The sequence below is a fragment of the Zingiber officinale genome, chromosome 5A (assembly GCF_018446385.1).
Source record: "Zingiber officinale cultivar Zhangliang chromosome 5A, Zo_v1.1, whole genome shotgun sequence".
Taxonomy (NCBI): domain Eukaryota; kingdom Viridiplantae; phylum Streptophyta; class Magnoliopsida; order Zingiberales; family Zingiberaceae; genus Zingiber; species Zingiber officinale.
In genome coordinates this window covers 127,899,872-127,915,403 of record NC_055994.1, presented here as the reverse complement: position 1 = coordinate 127,915,403, position 15,532 = coordinate 127,899,872, and the positions used below count along the sequence as shown (strand labels likewise).

Here is a 15,532-nt window from a genome sequence, read left to right as displayed (position 1 = left end):
TCTTGTAAAGCAGCCTCGAGCTTTGCCACCTCGTCCGTTCGGGCAACCTTCTCGTTGGCCAGTTGGTCCATCAGCTCTTTAACCTTCTCCTCCAAGCCCCGAGCCTCAACATTCTTCTTCTCCAGGTCGGAGATAGCTGTGTTCTTCTGCTCGGTCGCCAGGCTTATCTTGCGATCTAGAGATTTATTGACACGCTCGAGCTCGGCCAAAGCGTGGGCCTGATCGGCCGTCTTCTTCTACTCGGCCTCCAGTAAATCTTGAGCCTTCTTGAGCTCTTTCTGTAGCTCAGTGTAAGAAGGGCCTTGGGAGCCGAACGGACCGCCTGCAGCCTTCAGTTTTCTTAATTCTTCGTCCACCATCGCCAGGCGGTTGGAGACAACTATCTCTTCTACCCATCTCTGCAATTAACAAAATCATTAATAAGTCGATCGGAAATATCACATAAAGGGCTTAAAAGAAAATACACTTACCCCGGTGGCCTCTTGCATATGGCTGTTGGCCAAATTGCGAAGGGGGATCATCGTGACGCGCGCCCGAGCGTCGGCCCACATCTCAGCTAGGGGCCCCTTCAAGGTGATTGTGTGCTCAGGCGCAGTTGGCCGCTCGGACTCAGGCAAAAGCTCCTCGGTGGGGAGATGCAGGGTGACCCTAACAGTGCTGCCATGACCGGGGGTCGTCCGAGCGGAAGAGGGAAGAGGATCGGAGGCCGGCGCCGAAAATTGGGATAAAATTGTTGAACGCTGGACTCGGCGGGAAGCGGGCGGAAGGACGCTGATGGGAACGGCCTCAAGAGGGTCTGCCGGCGCGTCCAATTGAGAGGGGGTCGGGTCGGACGAAATAGCCTTGACCTCTTGAGCCTTGCCGCGAGCGCTTGCCGTGACCCGGGCGGACGGCTGAACCGCGGACGTGGCTGACCGAAGGGGAGTCTCCACTCGGCGCCTCTTTTGTTGGAGAGGCCGCTCTTCCTCCGGAGCGGAGCCTTCGCCCCTAGCGGAATGCTGTTGGCTAACACTTGCGCCAGCCGCTGGCTCTGGGAGAGAAGCCTGAGCGGCCGACTCCCCAGCGTTTGTCCCGCTCTCTTCTTCATTAGAGCCGACCGGCTGGATGCCGAGCGTCTCCATTTCTTTGGCCGCCGCAGCTTCGAGCGCCACCGCCTTTCTCTTCAAGATGCCAGCCATCACCGACTCCATGACAATGTTCGCTGCAAAGGAAAACAGAGAAAATCAGTTAGCAATTAAAATGAATTCACCAAGTAAAATTCTTACCGAAGCTGCTCGAGAGTGGGGTTCTGATCGGACTCAAGCCGAATATGTACATAACCCCTTCTGGAAGGAATTTGTTGATGTCAACCCGTAGACCGGCCAGCATGTTGGCGGCGTGGAGATAATCCGGTCGAGTCTTGAACTTTTTGAGCTCTAGGGAGAGAGGATTGCCGACTTGCCATTGGGTTCCGAAGGGAGCCCGCTCGGGAAGGCGAATATAAAAATAGAATTCCTTCCAATGCTTATTGGAAGAAGGTAGTTTATTGAAGAAAACCAAGCCGGGCCGAGCTTGGAACATGTAAGTGCCCAGCTCGGATTATTTGGGGTAGTAGAAGTAATAGAAGACCTCCGGGCGGAGGGAAATGTTATGGATCTTGAATAAGACAACAACGCCGCATAGGAGGCGGAAGGTATTGGGGACTAGGCTTCCGAGCGGAATGCCGAAAAAGTTACAAACTTCCACAAAGAAGGGATGAATGGGAAATCGCAGACCGGTTGTGAACTGGTCGCGAAAAACACAAAAAGCTCCGCGCGGTGGTTTATTTGGCCGAGCGGAATCGGTGGGTAGGATGATTTCAAGGTAAGAGGGGATGTCAAAACTATTAATCAGAATATCGGCGTCGCATCGATCGAAGCGCGACTCCATGGTAGTGTACCATGGGTCGAGGGTTTGGTCTTGGGACTGAGAGGAATGGGCCATTGTCCGAACGGACGGAATCAAAAAAAGGCAAAGAAAGGTAAAAAGAAGGATGGCAACGAAACAGTACTTCGAGGGCGAAAACTTGGGAAAGAAATGCAAAGAAAACGCTAGAACCAAAGAGAGAAAGAAGAAGAACCTTACAACGAAGAGGAGGATCGAGGGAAGAGCACCGGAGATCGCCGGAAACAGAAGCGCAAGATCGCCGGAAGTTTGGAACGCAAGAGGAATCGGGAGGCACGCAACAGCAGAAGTGAGGCGAAGGAAAGAAAACGATGCTTTTATAGGGTGGAGCTCCAGCGGCCTCCACCGTTGGATCCAGGTCGCAAGAATCGGAGCGCACATCGCGCCGTTCATTTCGAACCGCCTCGATCCCGTCAGAACACCACGCCGCCGCCGTACGATGATGGCAGCACTGCCACGTGGCATTCAACCACTGGAAGGCATTTAATGAGCGCGTGCTAGACCTTAATGATGGAGATTGACGGAAAATTCGAAGAGATGCTGAGTAATATTGGCGTTGACTGGCGTTTTGGCTGCCCCTTGTTTTCGAGCGGATAGTAGTTGCAGTACGCCGCTCGGCCCAACTGATGGTCCAGTCAGTCGGACTAATCACCTCCTTCGACTAGACTTGAAGGGGAGGCAAGTGATCCGGCAGTAAGAACAAGGACCCCCCTCTGAGGGAAGTCAACGTCACGTGGAAGTCAAAGGGCCGAACGACCGACCGGAGAAGAGGAGACTGGTCGGCCGAACGGGGTCTCATCGGAGTCAAAGGCACCTAGCGAGGAGTCAGGGTTCCGACGCTCATGTTGAATAGGATCGTATGGCCGAGCGGGCACCCCGCTCGGCCGAAGGCATAAAATAGCAATACTGCGAACAATCTCCACAGAGCACACTACCAGGAATCTCCTAAGTGGACCAGCACATATAACCGGTCGGACGCAAGGGGACTGCCGACCGGCCAGACACTCGGCATGGAGTAAGAAGAGACAAAAGGACAAGGAAACATCTTCTGACAGCGGGTATGGCCAACAAGCAAGTCATACGCAGGATCTTATGACAGAGGGTTCCGCTGTCCCATCAAAGACGTGCTCGGACTGTAGCAGCATGGTGTCAGGTAAGCTTTTCTGACAAGCCCATATTGAGGTATGGGCTGAGGACATGTATTCGCCTCGGTATGTGTGCGTGAGCCCCTTCCCAACTCTATATAAAGGGCCTCACACTTCACCGGAGGTACACATTCTACGATCTTCGGAGCCACTTCTTTGTTGTCCACGTGCCTGACTTGAGCGTTGGAGGGTCGTCGCCGGGAACCCCCTCCCGGCCCAACTTCTTTGCAAGTTCGCCGGAGCTCTATACGACCGGCCGGAGATCTGCGTCAGCAACGCGTAGAGCGCCACGTGCCCAGCGTCCGTTGGTTCAGAGTTCGGACATGATCAAGTATCAAGCATCAACTTCTTCAACACCTCAAGCTCGCATCCATCAACAAGTGCATGGTTTTAACCCGACTTCAAGAGAAGAAAATCCACTCTGACATGACGGCTGGAGGATCTCAACCTGACATTAAATGGGCCCTAGAATTTGAAGCTAAGCATGAGACAAGGATGGATAGACTCGAAAAAAACTGTGGCATCGTTGGTCATAATAGTACAAGAATTGAAGGATCATTTAGAGGCGGATTCTAGCTCAAGCATACTAATCAAAAGGGAACAAATCATCAATCTCGACAACAACAATATGACCATAGAGCCAACTCAAATGAAAATCGAGAGCACAACTTTCCACGTATGAAGGTGGAATTTCCTCGTTGGGAGAACAATGATCCGAGTGGATGGATTTCAAGGGTTGAAAAATATTTTCGCTGCCATAGCACATCGGATAATGCAAAAGTAGAACTAGCATCTATAAACCTCGAAGGTGATGCCATCCAATGGTATGACTGGCTTGAAGCATGCCACGGACCTCCAAATTGAGAGGGATTAAAGAAGAACTCCTCAATCGATTTGGTCCTTCCGGTTATGCGAATGTGGATGGAGAATTGGCTAAAATTTGACAGACTACAACCGTACTAGAGTACCAAAGACAATTCGAGCGACTCTCTAATCGAACTCATGATTGGTCAGAAAAGCAATTACTAGGCACTACAACAAAAACCCTCATAGACATCAATGGAACAACAACGGTTTTAAGCAAAAACCGAAGTCTTTGAGTATTTTACACCGGTTTTTCCAAAAACCGGTGTCTATGAGCGCAGATTTTCGCTCATAGACATCGGTTTTTTAGGCGATGTCTATGAGCATCCGTTTTTTCGTTAATAGACACCGATTTTAACATCGGTTTTTAAAATCTGATGTCTATGATAATTTTCCCACCAATACTTAGCTAAAATTTTCAACTCTTCCCTCTAACCTAACCCTATATGATGTCGTCCACGGGAGGCAGAGAGAGAGAGAGCTGTCTTCGGGCGACTCACCTTCTCCGCCTCTATCTTCTCCTCCCCTCCCATCGCCGACCCAATCTCGACCTCCTTTATTCTCCCAATTCGAAGCAAACAGAAACAGAGATCGGAGATCTGTGCTTCCGATTCACCGCTCGATCCGCCAAGATGTAGATAGGTTCCGAGAAGGCGTCGTCCCTTGATCTCTTGTCGGTCGTCGTCGCCTCCCTCTCTGACGGATATGGGCTCGATTCAAGCACCGGGGATGCGTTCATGGAGAACCGGCTGCTGATCGCCGTCCTGAGCATAGTCATCGTCGTGCTTGTCGGTTGCATGGCAATCTTCTTCATCCGGCGATCGAGCGGAAGGAAGCCCGCCGAGCCGCCGAAGCCGCTAGTGGTGAAGACCCAGATGGATACAGAGGAGGACCAAGGGAAGAAGAAGGTCACCGTCTTCTTCGGGACACAGACCAAGACGGTTGAGGGGTTCGCGAAGGTTAGGGTTTTTATCCGAGTAGTTCATTTTTTGAATTTTTCTCCCATGATCTTAGATTTTCCCCCCTTCTAGGCGCTGGCTGAGGAGGCAAAAGCACGGTACCCTAATGCCATATTTAAAGTCATGGATATCGTAAGATTATCTTCCTTCTGTTTCAGATCATTGGAAATACTACTGATTAATTGACTGATCTGTAGTTAGTTTCCTCAATTATAGGACGAATATGCTACTGAGGATGATGAGTACGAGGAGAACCTGAAAAAGGAGAGCTTGGCTTTGTTCTTCTTGGCTACGTAAGTTGAAAGCCAGGAATTTTTTGTTTGTATAAACAATCAGCTTCCTCAAAGTTCGAGCTGATCCCTTTGTTTTCTTTAGGTATGGAGATGGTGAGCCTACTGATAATGCTGCCCGGTTCTACAAATGGTTTACAGAGGTTCTGGAAGCATGAACATTTAGTTAATCTATTCTACCAATAATCCTTTTGCCTTGATCGATTGCTGATTATTAGTTTTTTATAAGGGAAAGAGAGAGGAATCTGGTTGGAAAATCTTCAATTTGGTGTGTTTGGTTTGGGCAATCGGTAATATGAACATTTTAATAAGGTTTGGCATGATGAAATTGTCAGTATTCTTTTTGTGGGAATTGCTTGGCTGATATATTTGTGTATTGTGTCCTTGCAAAGGTTGCTGTGGTGGTCGATGAACTGCTTCGTGAGCAAGGTATATACTCGATTTATTTATTTTGTGATTTGACTAAGTCACATATGCTCCTTAAGCTGATTTTAAATCCTATCTTCAGTTGCAATCTCAAAGTTCATGCATTTCATTTTCCTAGAGAATTTAATTTGTTTTGTAGACTAATTGTTACTCTAAAAACTTGTAAAGTCAACATGGTCTGAGGAGTTACTAAGAAACAGTTGAGTAGTCATGTTATCTGTGAGTTTCATAAATACAACTGTAATGTAGTAGTCATGTGCAAGTTTGTAGATGTGTTTAATGAATTTAAGCATCATTCTTACTTGCATATTCTTCTATCTTTTTTTCCTCTGCATAGGCGCCAAGCACATTGTCCAAGTGGGGTTGGGAGATGATGATCAGTGTATTAAGGATGACTTCGCTGCATGGTATGTAGTATCGGCAAACTTTTATGCATGCCATCCAAATTCCAATGTCGGCTACAGTTATTTTTCAGTTTTCTGTTCTTTTTTCTCTTTTTCCCATCACTATCTCATTACTCCTTTGTGGAATATGAAATATCAACTGTACTTTCAGGAGGGAGCTTCTTTGGCCGGAGTTGGATAAGTTACTTCAGGATGAAAATGAGACAGGTGCATCTACTCCTTATACAGCTGCCATTCCTGAATACCGGGTTGTATTTGTCAAGTCTGAAGAAGTTCCATATCTGGACAAAAGTTTGAGTTTTGCAAATGGCCATGCTATTCATGACATACAACATCCATGCAGGTAGAGATGCTCTTTACAAAGACAATTTAAAAACAGTACTGGTTAGGATTTTCCAGTCCGTGAAAAGCATATCTAACACAACTTTTGTATCTTCAAGGGCTATTGTGGCTGTGAGACGAGAGCTTCATACTTCAGCTTCGGACCGGTCCTGCATCCATTTGGAGTTTGACATAGATGGCACTGGCCTTACGTATGTGTATAAATTATATCATTCTGAAATCATGATTTCTTATTTATCTTTACAATGACAATCATTTTAAATTTCTTCTAGCAATGCTCCCCCATCAATGAATTTGGTTTTGAGTAAATAATAAAATATATTATGGAAGGAAATCTGTAATGCATGCAAAATGTGTTGAGGCCACTAATGTGCAAATGCTAGCTAATTCTAAAGTTCAATCACATAATTCTGAATCTGATACACGTCATTATTAAAGAACAGCTGTTAGCCTAATCAAAGGCCATATATCTGATACTATTGTAATTATAAATTTTAGAATGATGTGTTGGAACCCCAAGGTTATTTTGGTGTGATCAACAAGTCAAGTTAGGTCCTGCGTTGTTTTAACCTTGTGTCTAAGTGTGCAGGAGCTTAGGAGCACAGGTACTCGAGCGGAAGACACAGCTAGCGAGAAGGATAGCACGCAGTGCGTCCGAGGGACGAGGTGCTGCAGAAAAGTACACCGGCGGACGAGAAGGAAGTGCGCGCGGTGGTTCCGAGGTACGAAAGCCGGAGCGGAAGATTGCACGGGGAGCAAGAGACACAGCTAGTGCGAAGGTCGGCACGGGGTGCGACCGAGGGACGAAGTCTGCGGATGAGTACGCTGGTGGACGAGAAGGGACACGCGGCAATTCCGAGGGACGAGAAGCCGGAGGGAAGCACGCTCGAAAAGACCGGAAGATGGGTTCGGGTGAGCCCTATTCCGGATGTCAGAGATCACCCAAGCAAGCGAAGCCGAAGCAGAAAGACCCGAACAAGATGCGAGCTGAACCGGAGAAGAGAGCACGGACCAAAAGTCAACTGGGTTGACTTTTGGCTCCAGGGCGCCCGGAGCTGTCCGGGGCGCCCGGAGCTGTCCGGGGCGCCCGGGGCTGTCTGGGGCGCCCGGAACTGTCAGTTCCGGGCGCCCGAAAGTGACTTTTTCACAGGATCGAGCTTTGACTCGATCCAACCGTTGGGGGATAAATTTTATCCCCCCAGGGCGCCCGGAACCCTTCCAGGCGCCCCGACCAAGGCTATAAATATAGCCTTGGTCCAGAAGCTTTTCAACAATTACGATCATTCTATTTCCAAACACTTGTATACTTTAGCTGTAGTTAAGCTTCTGTTTTCTGTGCCTAAACGCTGTAAGAGGCTTCTCCGCCTGAAGGAGTTTTTGAGCTTAATCTTCCTTGGATTAACAACCACATCGGTTGTAACCAAGTAAACATCTGGTGCCTCGTCTTTTCGTTTATGCTTCTATTTATCTGCTTAATTCATTTTACAAGTGTTAGTTTAATCGTTCGAGGAAGGGTTGTCTGTTTTTAATTGACAGGTTATTTACCAACCCTTCTAGCCGGCCCAACGGTCCTACATGATGTTCTTGATTTTGCATACAACACTTCTACCAGACATCTAAACTCTGTTGGTCCCGGGGCTCGATAGTAGTGAAACTTATCCTTCCTGAACTTTACTTATTGCATGGAACTTTTTTTTAAAATTTGTGAACCGCTTGTTGAATTACCATGGGACAGCCTTCCACGAGTAATAATTTTGTGGACACATCTACCCTCTTGACACTCATTTAATCACAAATACTTATGTTTTCTTTAAGGAAATTTTGCATGGATAGTCTAGCAACCAGTCATGTTGAGTGAAATTCAGATTCTTTTTTTTTCATTGTTTATTACACATAATATTAAGCCCATTTTAGTGATTGTGTGGTTACGTCCTCTCATTTTATTTTCATCTTCACATTCATACTGCTTAAGATTAAGTTTTTCAATTTGTATGTTAATCATTATGGATCATTGTGATATTCTAAAAGTTGATATGTTCTGCATTCATGCACTGGATTGCTTTTCCTTTTTTGCTCGCCTCTTGTTAACAAGTAGCCAAATTTTTGTGTCGTTTAGCATCTCATTAGTTTTTTTCCAAGTCTCAGGCAGCAGAGGAAGTTGATTTTTCTGGCAATGGGATTATAGCAGTTGGCCTAAAGGCATTTTATGGTGTTCTTCAGACGAATACCATGCTTAAAACTCTGAACCTATCAGGAAATAATATTGGCGATGAAGGAGCTAAGGTAAGTCCATTTTTTAATTTTAATTTTACTAATTTTTATGTTTGCGCCTATTCATCTGGAAATAAGCAATTTGATTCTGCTGGAAGTACAGTAGTGTATTGGAATACAAGAAAAATTAAAGTTCATTATCACCATTAATTGATAATTTGATATTAGATGATTTCTTTGACGGTAAATGACAAAATTTTTGAATGGTATTAGATAAATTTACCGTGGTTGATATAGTAGGAATTCACACAAAGTAATTAGCATACAAACAAAATTCTTTAATGGTATTAGATAAATTTACTGTGGTTGATATAGTAGGAATTCACACAAAGTAATTAGCATACGAGCATCCTAATTGTAGTTGCTAAATGCAAATACCCTACTATGTTTAGCTAGTTCATTTAACTGTATTTATCTTAGTTTGTTTAGGTCAGTTTAATGAGGTTTTCATGGGGTAGTGAATTTTTTTTAATATATTTGTGTTCTAGCAGTGATGAGATAATTATTTGCTTGCCATGAAATTTATCTTTGCTTGGCTGATTTATTTTAGTTTTAAATAACTATAGTTTTTACATGATTCTTGCTTTGTATATATATATATATATATTCGTTTTTAGATTTCCTTCTTGGATGATGATGCAGTTCTCCAATTTGCTATTATTTTTTGTTCATTTCAGTATTTACCTAGTTGCATCACTCTTAACCATGTTTGTTTATAGCCCAGTTGTGCATGCAGTAGTGATTAGCATATCATGTCACATGGGAGATATACCTCATGTTATGATATTTTCTGTTGTCAAACTTTTTGTTAATGATTGGTATAGTGCATGATGATTTAAACTAGTCTTTTTGACTTCAGAAGAACATGCTGAATTTTCCATGTATGCTGGCCTTTAATATAGAGGGCTACAAGAGGATTATATCTTAGGTCAAGACACTCCAAATCCATCATAAACCAAAGGGAAAATAGTTTATACTTACTAGAGGATTAAATGGACCCAAAAGGAAGCTCTAACTTGTTGTTTTGGGTGCTGAACTAAGGAGGCAGCTGCCTTCTTGCCGCATTCCTTGCTGCTGTGGTTGGTAGCAGAAATCACAGAAAATAGGGAGCTTAGTGCAGGTTATTCAGGATACCAAGATGGCATCAGAGGTAGTACAATAAATAGTATATCTCTTCATCAGAGGTAGATTTGTTCTTCTATGCTTCCTTCACTGGATTTGTTGTGTAGCCATATTTCTTTGTTCAACCATTATCATGCCTAGTAAGTTGTTGTATGATGCTGTCGGTTCTTATCAATCTGTACACTTGAATTAGAAGGAGCAAATTATCTATGTTATATTCTAAGCAGCATATACTAAGTGTCATATATGAAAGTTTTAGATTCTATGTTATATTCGTTATCTTCCACAGCATCCTTTAAAAACTCAGTATTCTATTTTATTTGATACATGTACACATTTGTTTTAGTTATTTGACATATGGTGGATTTATGTGTTTTTACAGTTTACAAATCTCAAGTACTCCAGAGTTGAAATTGATGAAGTGCGGTTCGAGTGGGCTGAATGCATGTTAGATTACATTTGAAGTGTGGTTCTACCTTGATATGTTAAAAGAATGTTCTACCTTGATTTTGATATCTATTAGCTAGCTTTTGATGTAAAAAGAATGTTTGGGTATTTTATGGATATTGTTGTAAGAAGATTATTTATATAATTTGTTAATATTTGTGTATTTTATGGATATTATTGAATGAAGAATATTTGTATAATTTGTGAATATTTGTGTATTTTTTTTTGTTATTGTCAGTTTTTCATTGTTTCGGAAATCAAATTTGTGAACAAATATACATATTACATCGGTTTTCCACCGCTGCAAAACCGGTGTTATTAACTAATATTACATCGGTTATTTACCGCTACCAAAACTGGTGTTATTAACATACAATATTACATCGGTTTTACACCGTTGATGAAACGGTGTCGTTAAGTGATACTACACCGGTTAATAATCGATTCGAAGACCGGTGTCGTTAAGTGATACTACACCGGTTTTAACCCGATGTCTAAAATGGCAGACTTTTAACATCGGCTTCATAGACATCGGTCGAAAATAAAATAGACACCGGTGGAAAATCAATGTCTATGAAGGTTTTTGTTGTAGTGGCACTTTTATTGAAGGACTTCACCTTGATATACAACGTGAAGTAAAAATGAATCAACCCTACACCATGAAGGCTGCCTTATCCTTTGCACGACTACAAGAAGAAAAGATCAATGAGGAAGGATGAAGAAATAAAAAGGTAATTTGTGAAAATACATCACATTATTCAACACCCCGTAGTTTGACAAGAGAAGAGATCAGGAAAGAATGGCAAAGGGATTATGCTGGAATTACGATGAAAAGTGGCACCGTAGTCATCAATGCAAGCAAAAGAGGATACTAATGATTGAACCAATAGAGAACTCTCAGAAAGAAGATGATTTCGATGAAGGTGAAATAAGGGATAATTTCAACGAAATACAAGTTGACTCTAAGGCAATATCATTTCATGCCTTAGAAGGACTACAAACTCCGCAAATGATGAAGGTAAAAGGATTCATTAAAAAACAACCAGTAATGATACTTATAGATTCAGGAAGCACCAATAATTTTCTAGACTCAACCTTGGCAAGAAGGCTTAAACAAGAAATAGAGTAAGCATCTACATTTGATGTTAAGGTGGCAGATAGAAGATCACTTACAAGTAGTCCAGGAAAATGTGATAGTATTAAAATTTTCTTACCAAATTATGAATTAATCACAGATTTCTTTCTTCTACCCCTAGATGGATGTGATGTTGTACTTGAACCACAATAGTTTGTTGGGGTTGCAAGGTTGCAAACATAGTCCTACATTGAAAACATATGAGAAAGATCATGGGTTTATAAGAGAAAGATATCTTCATTGGCATGAGACCTTTTGGGTAGAGCCCAAGGGTAAAATCATGAGGGTTTAGGTCCAAAGTGGATAATATCATATCATTGTAGAGATATCTAAATTTTTTTCGATCCTACAATTGGTATCAGAGCCTGGAATATCAGAAGATTTAACCGCCAACTATGCACAAGAGTTATGGTCTGATTGAGCCATGTGAGTACAATATTGATTTCAAACAAAGAAAGTCAGGGATCCTATGTTCAGATCAAGAGGACTAGACACCAGGAAGGAAGTCCTAGTTGTTAGGGTCGAAATGTAGCTAGAGGGGGGTGAATAGCTCATCGCGCGCTTGTAGCTTGTCGTTGCTTATTTCTTGGTGATGATATGCAGTGGAAAATACAAGAAACACAAATACAACGCTAACACGAAGGATTTACTTGGTATCCACCTCAAAAGAGGTGACTAGTCCAAGGATCCACACACTCATGCACCCTCCACTATGAAAACCCTCCTTCTCAGTAACTACCGAAGACGGAGAAGCCTTACAAGCTCACAAGACAACAATACGAAGGAAAGAAGCAAAATACTAGTGAATCTTACAAGATTACAATGAAACCCTAGCTTCTTCTTTATCTTGTTGTAACTCGCCTCTTGTCTTGGATGTACCTCCAAGAACCTTCAAGATTCGGCAGTGAGAGTGGAGAAAATGCCTGTGAAGTGCTGTGGTCGTGCGTGGAAAAGAAGTTAAGTTGTAGGAGTTCTGTCGAAGAAATACTCGCCAACGGATAAAACCTGCGCTAACGGTCGAATCCCAATCAATTGGATTGCTCCCAATCGATTGGGGAGGCTTTGGATCGATCGGTTGATCGATCCCGAGCGCCTCTGAGCTCTCTGGAATTGCCTGGATTGATTGCCCGATCGATCCAGGGCTTATCGCGCAAAAACCCAGCTCCCAATCGATCAGTTGATCGATTGGAGGCTCCCGATTGATCGCCCGATCGATTTGGAGGCTTTTGTGTGATGCAGTCAGCTTCTCAATCGATTGGGGGAGCCTTTTATCGCGGATGCTCTCCAAATTGATCAACCGATCGATTGGGGATGAGCCAATCGATCGATTAATCGATCCAACTCATGTGGACTTGTCCAATCAAGTCCAAAAGCCCTACCAACCCAACATCCAGTCAACCATGACCTGTTGGGGCATCATGCCTAACGTCTGGTCACTCTAGACCCGCTGGGACTTCCTCACCTAGTGTTCGGTCAATCCCTTTGATCCACTTGGATTTTTCTCCTCATGCCAAGTATCCGGTCCTCCATGACCCACTTGGACTTCCATCCACCAGATGTCCGATCACCCTTGATCCATCTGGATTTTCTTTTGCTTGACTTCACTCACCAGATCTTTCACCTAGCTTCACTCACTAGGATTTTCACCTGGCTTCACTCACCAGGATTTTCATCTGCCTGGCTTCTCTCACCAGGACTTTCCATCTGCCTGGGTTCACTCACCAGGGCTTTCACCTAGCTTCACTCACTAGGATTTTCACCTGGCTTCACTCACCAGGATTTCCCAACTGCCTGGTTTCACTCACCAGGACTTTCCCAGTTAAGTATCTGATCAATCTTGACCTACTTGACTCTTCTCATCGTGTCAACCTGGTCAACCTTGACCAAAAGAGAATTGTACTAACAATCTTTCCAAATGAATGATTGCACCTGCAATCTTCATGTATCATCAGTCTCCATGTATTGTCAAACATCGAAACTCAAGCATCAAGACTCAAGCTTAAGTCATCTCAAGCTTAGTCAACCTTGACCTAGGGAATATTGCACCAACAATCTCCCCCTTTTTGATGTTTGACAATACCTTTTAAGTTAGGCTAATCTCATAGCCTCAACTTCCTTTCTTGCCAAAGTATGAATGAGGGTTTCTTTCATTCTCCCCCTATCCTAGAGGGTAAAACGCCCTCTTTAGGTGATGAAGGCCTAACTTAACCCTACACATTCTCCCCCTATTGTCATGCATTAAAAAGAACTCTCCCCCTGAAGAGTTACTCATTGTTCACAATTTCACTCATTGTGCACAACACCATAATGAAGGTCTCATATCCTTCATTATCTTCACTGCTCACCCTTGAGCGTTAACCAATACAACAATGAAGGTCTCATCCCCTTCACTGTATTAAATGCTTATCCTGGAGCATTATTTCACATTATGACGCTCATCCAAAAGCATCCATAATCCCACAATGAAGATATCCACTCTCCATTGGTTTTTCAATGCTCAACCTTGAGCATTTATTGTCTAAACGAAGGTTTAACCACCTTCAATGGTTCCGGAAAATAAATTTTCATGTCTTTAAAGAGTAACTCCTCTTAAAGGCATGCACATAACTTCTGTCATTGCACCAACAATGACTTGGAATCCCTAAATCTTTAGGAAATCCAAATTTAGAAGTTTTGAGGTTCAAAATTTCAATAATCAAACCAAACATCAACTTAAACTTCTACTCAGTCTTTCTTAACCAATCAAATCTTATTTTCATCATGAAAACTCCCCCTAAATGTATATAAATGTATTTTGAGGAGTTAGGAATGGTTACCTAGACTCAAAATGGTCTAAAATGCTGAAATTTAGCTTTCACAATCGAAATCAGCACTTCAATCGATTGATGGATCAATTGAAGTAGTGTGGATCGATCGGTGGATCGATCTAAAGAGCTTCTGCTCACCATTTCTACCTTCTCAATCGATCGCCCGATCGATTGAGGCACTTCAATCGATCGGGTGATAGATTGAATGCCTGAAAACCTGAAATGTGATTTCAGTGAACTTCAGAAATTTCCCATAAATTCTAAAATTTCTAAAAATAATGAAAATTCATGTAAACATTCCTTATGGTATATACTATCAAGGAAAAAATAGTTTTCTATAAAAATACTTTATATTTTCAAAGATTGACACAAACTTGAAAACTTGTAAAAACTTTAGTGTTTTCTTCAAGTTTGTGTCTAACTCTTCAATGATGATTACTATCAAAAGATAGTCTTCATCAAGGTTTTCCAAAAGCATTTTAAATTATTTTCAAAACCAATATCCAACCATGTTCTTTGGGCTCAATGCACATGACTTGTACATTAGTTTTCCCAATAATTCGAAAACACATAACTATGTGTTTTGATGAACCTAAAACTCAAAGGAATGCACTAAATCAACATCTTGAATTTTGTTCATCATCCTAACATCTCACTTGTATATAATGTACACTAAAATACATACAATGCATCTTATAGGTCTTTGTGAGATGCAAAGTTTGGTTTTGCCCTAAACTAGGGATCATACATATCTATCTAGACATTTTGGGATCATAAACATCCACCTAGAATGTTACTTGTTAGAAAATGTCATTATGTCCTTAATTGCAAGGAATAAAAATAATGCATGATGATTTATGTCATACATCAAAATGAATAATTTTCAAAAGAAAATTTACTATAACTACATGATGTATGACATGACATGACATGGTATTTTTATTTGTTTTTCATAATAAGCATGAATGCAAAAATGATGTCATGGCATGTGATGGGCAAACAAGGCATGACAATTAGCATAACTAAAATATACCTAGATTGTCTATCTAAGTGTCCTTAAATCCTTAGCTAAACCTAAAAGTAATCCTAGATTTGCCTATGTCTTCTTAAGAAAATGTCAAAACCCAACTTAGCATTTCTTTTGTACTTGATTAATTGTGCCAATTTAAAATTAAGCATATTTCTTGAATTTTTGGCACATTTTACTCTTACAAAGAGCAAACACATTGAATTAAGGCTTTGATTGGCCCTTAACTTCTTAAGAAAATGTCAAAATCTCAACTTGACATTTCTTATCATTTTCTAAATGTGTCAATTTAAATTATGTCCAATTCCTCAAATTTTGACACATTTTACTCTTTCAAAGAGTAAATAAATTTAAAATAAGGCTTAAATTT

General features: G+C 42.2%; 1 pseudogene; it reads left to right on the top strand.

Moving 5' to 3' along the window:
* The first annotated feature begins 4,669 nt into the window (after window positions 1–4,669).
* On the top strand, window positions 4,670–6,665 carry LOC121979994 (annotated as a pseudogene).
* The last annotated feature ends 8,867 nt before the right edge of the window (window positions 6,666–15,532 follow it).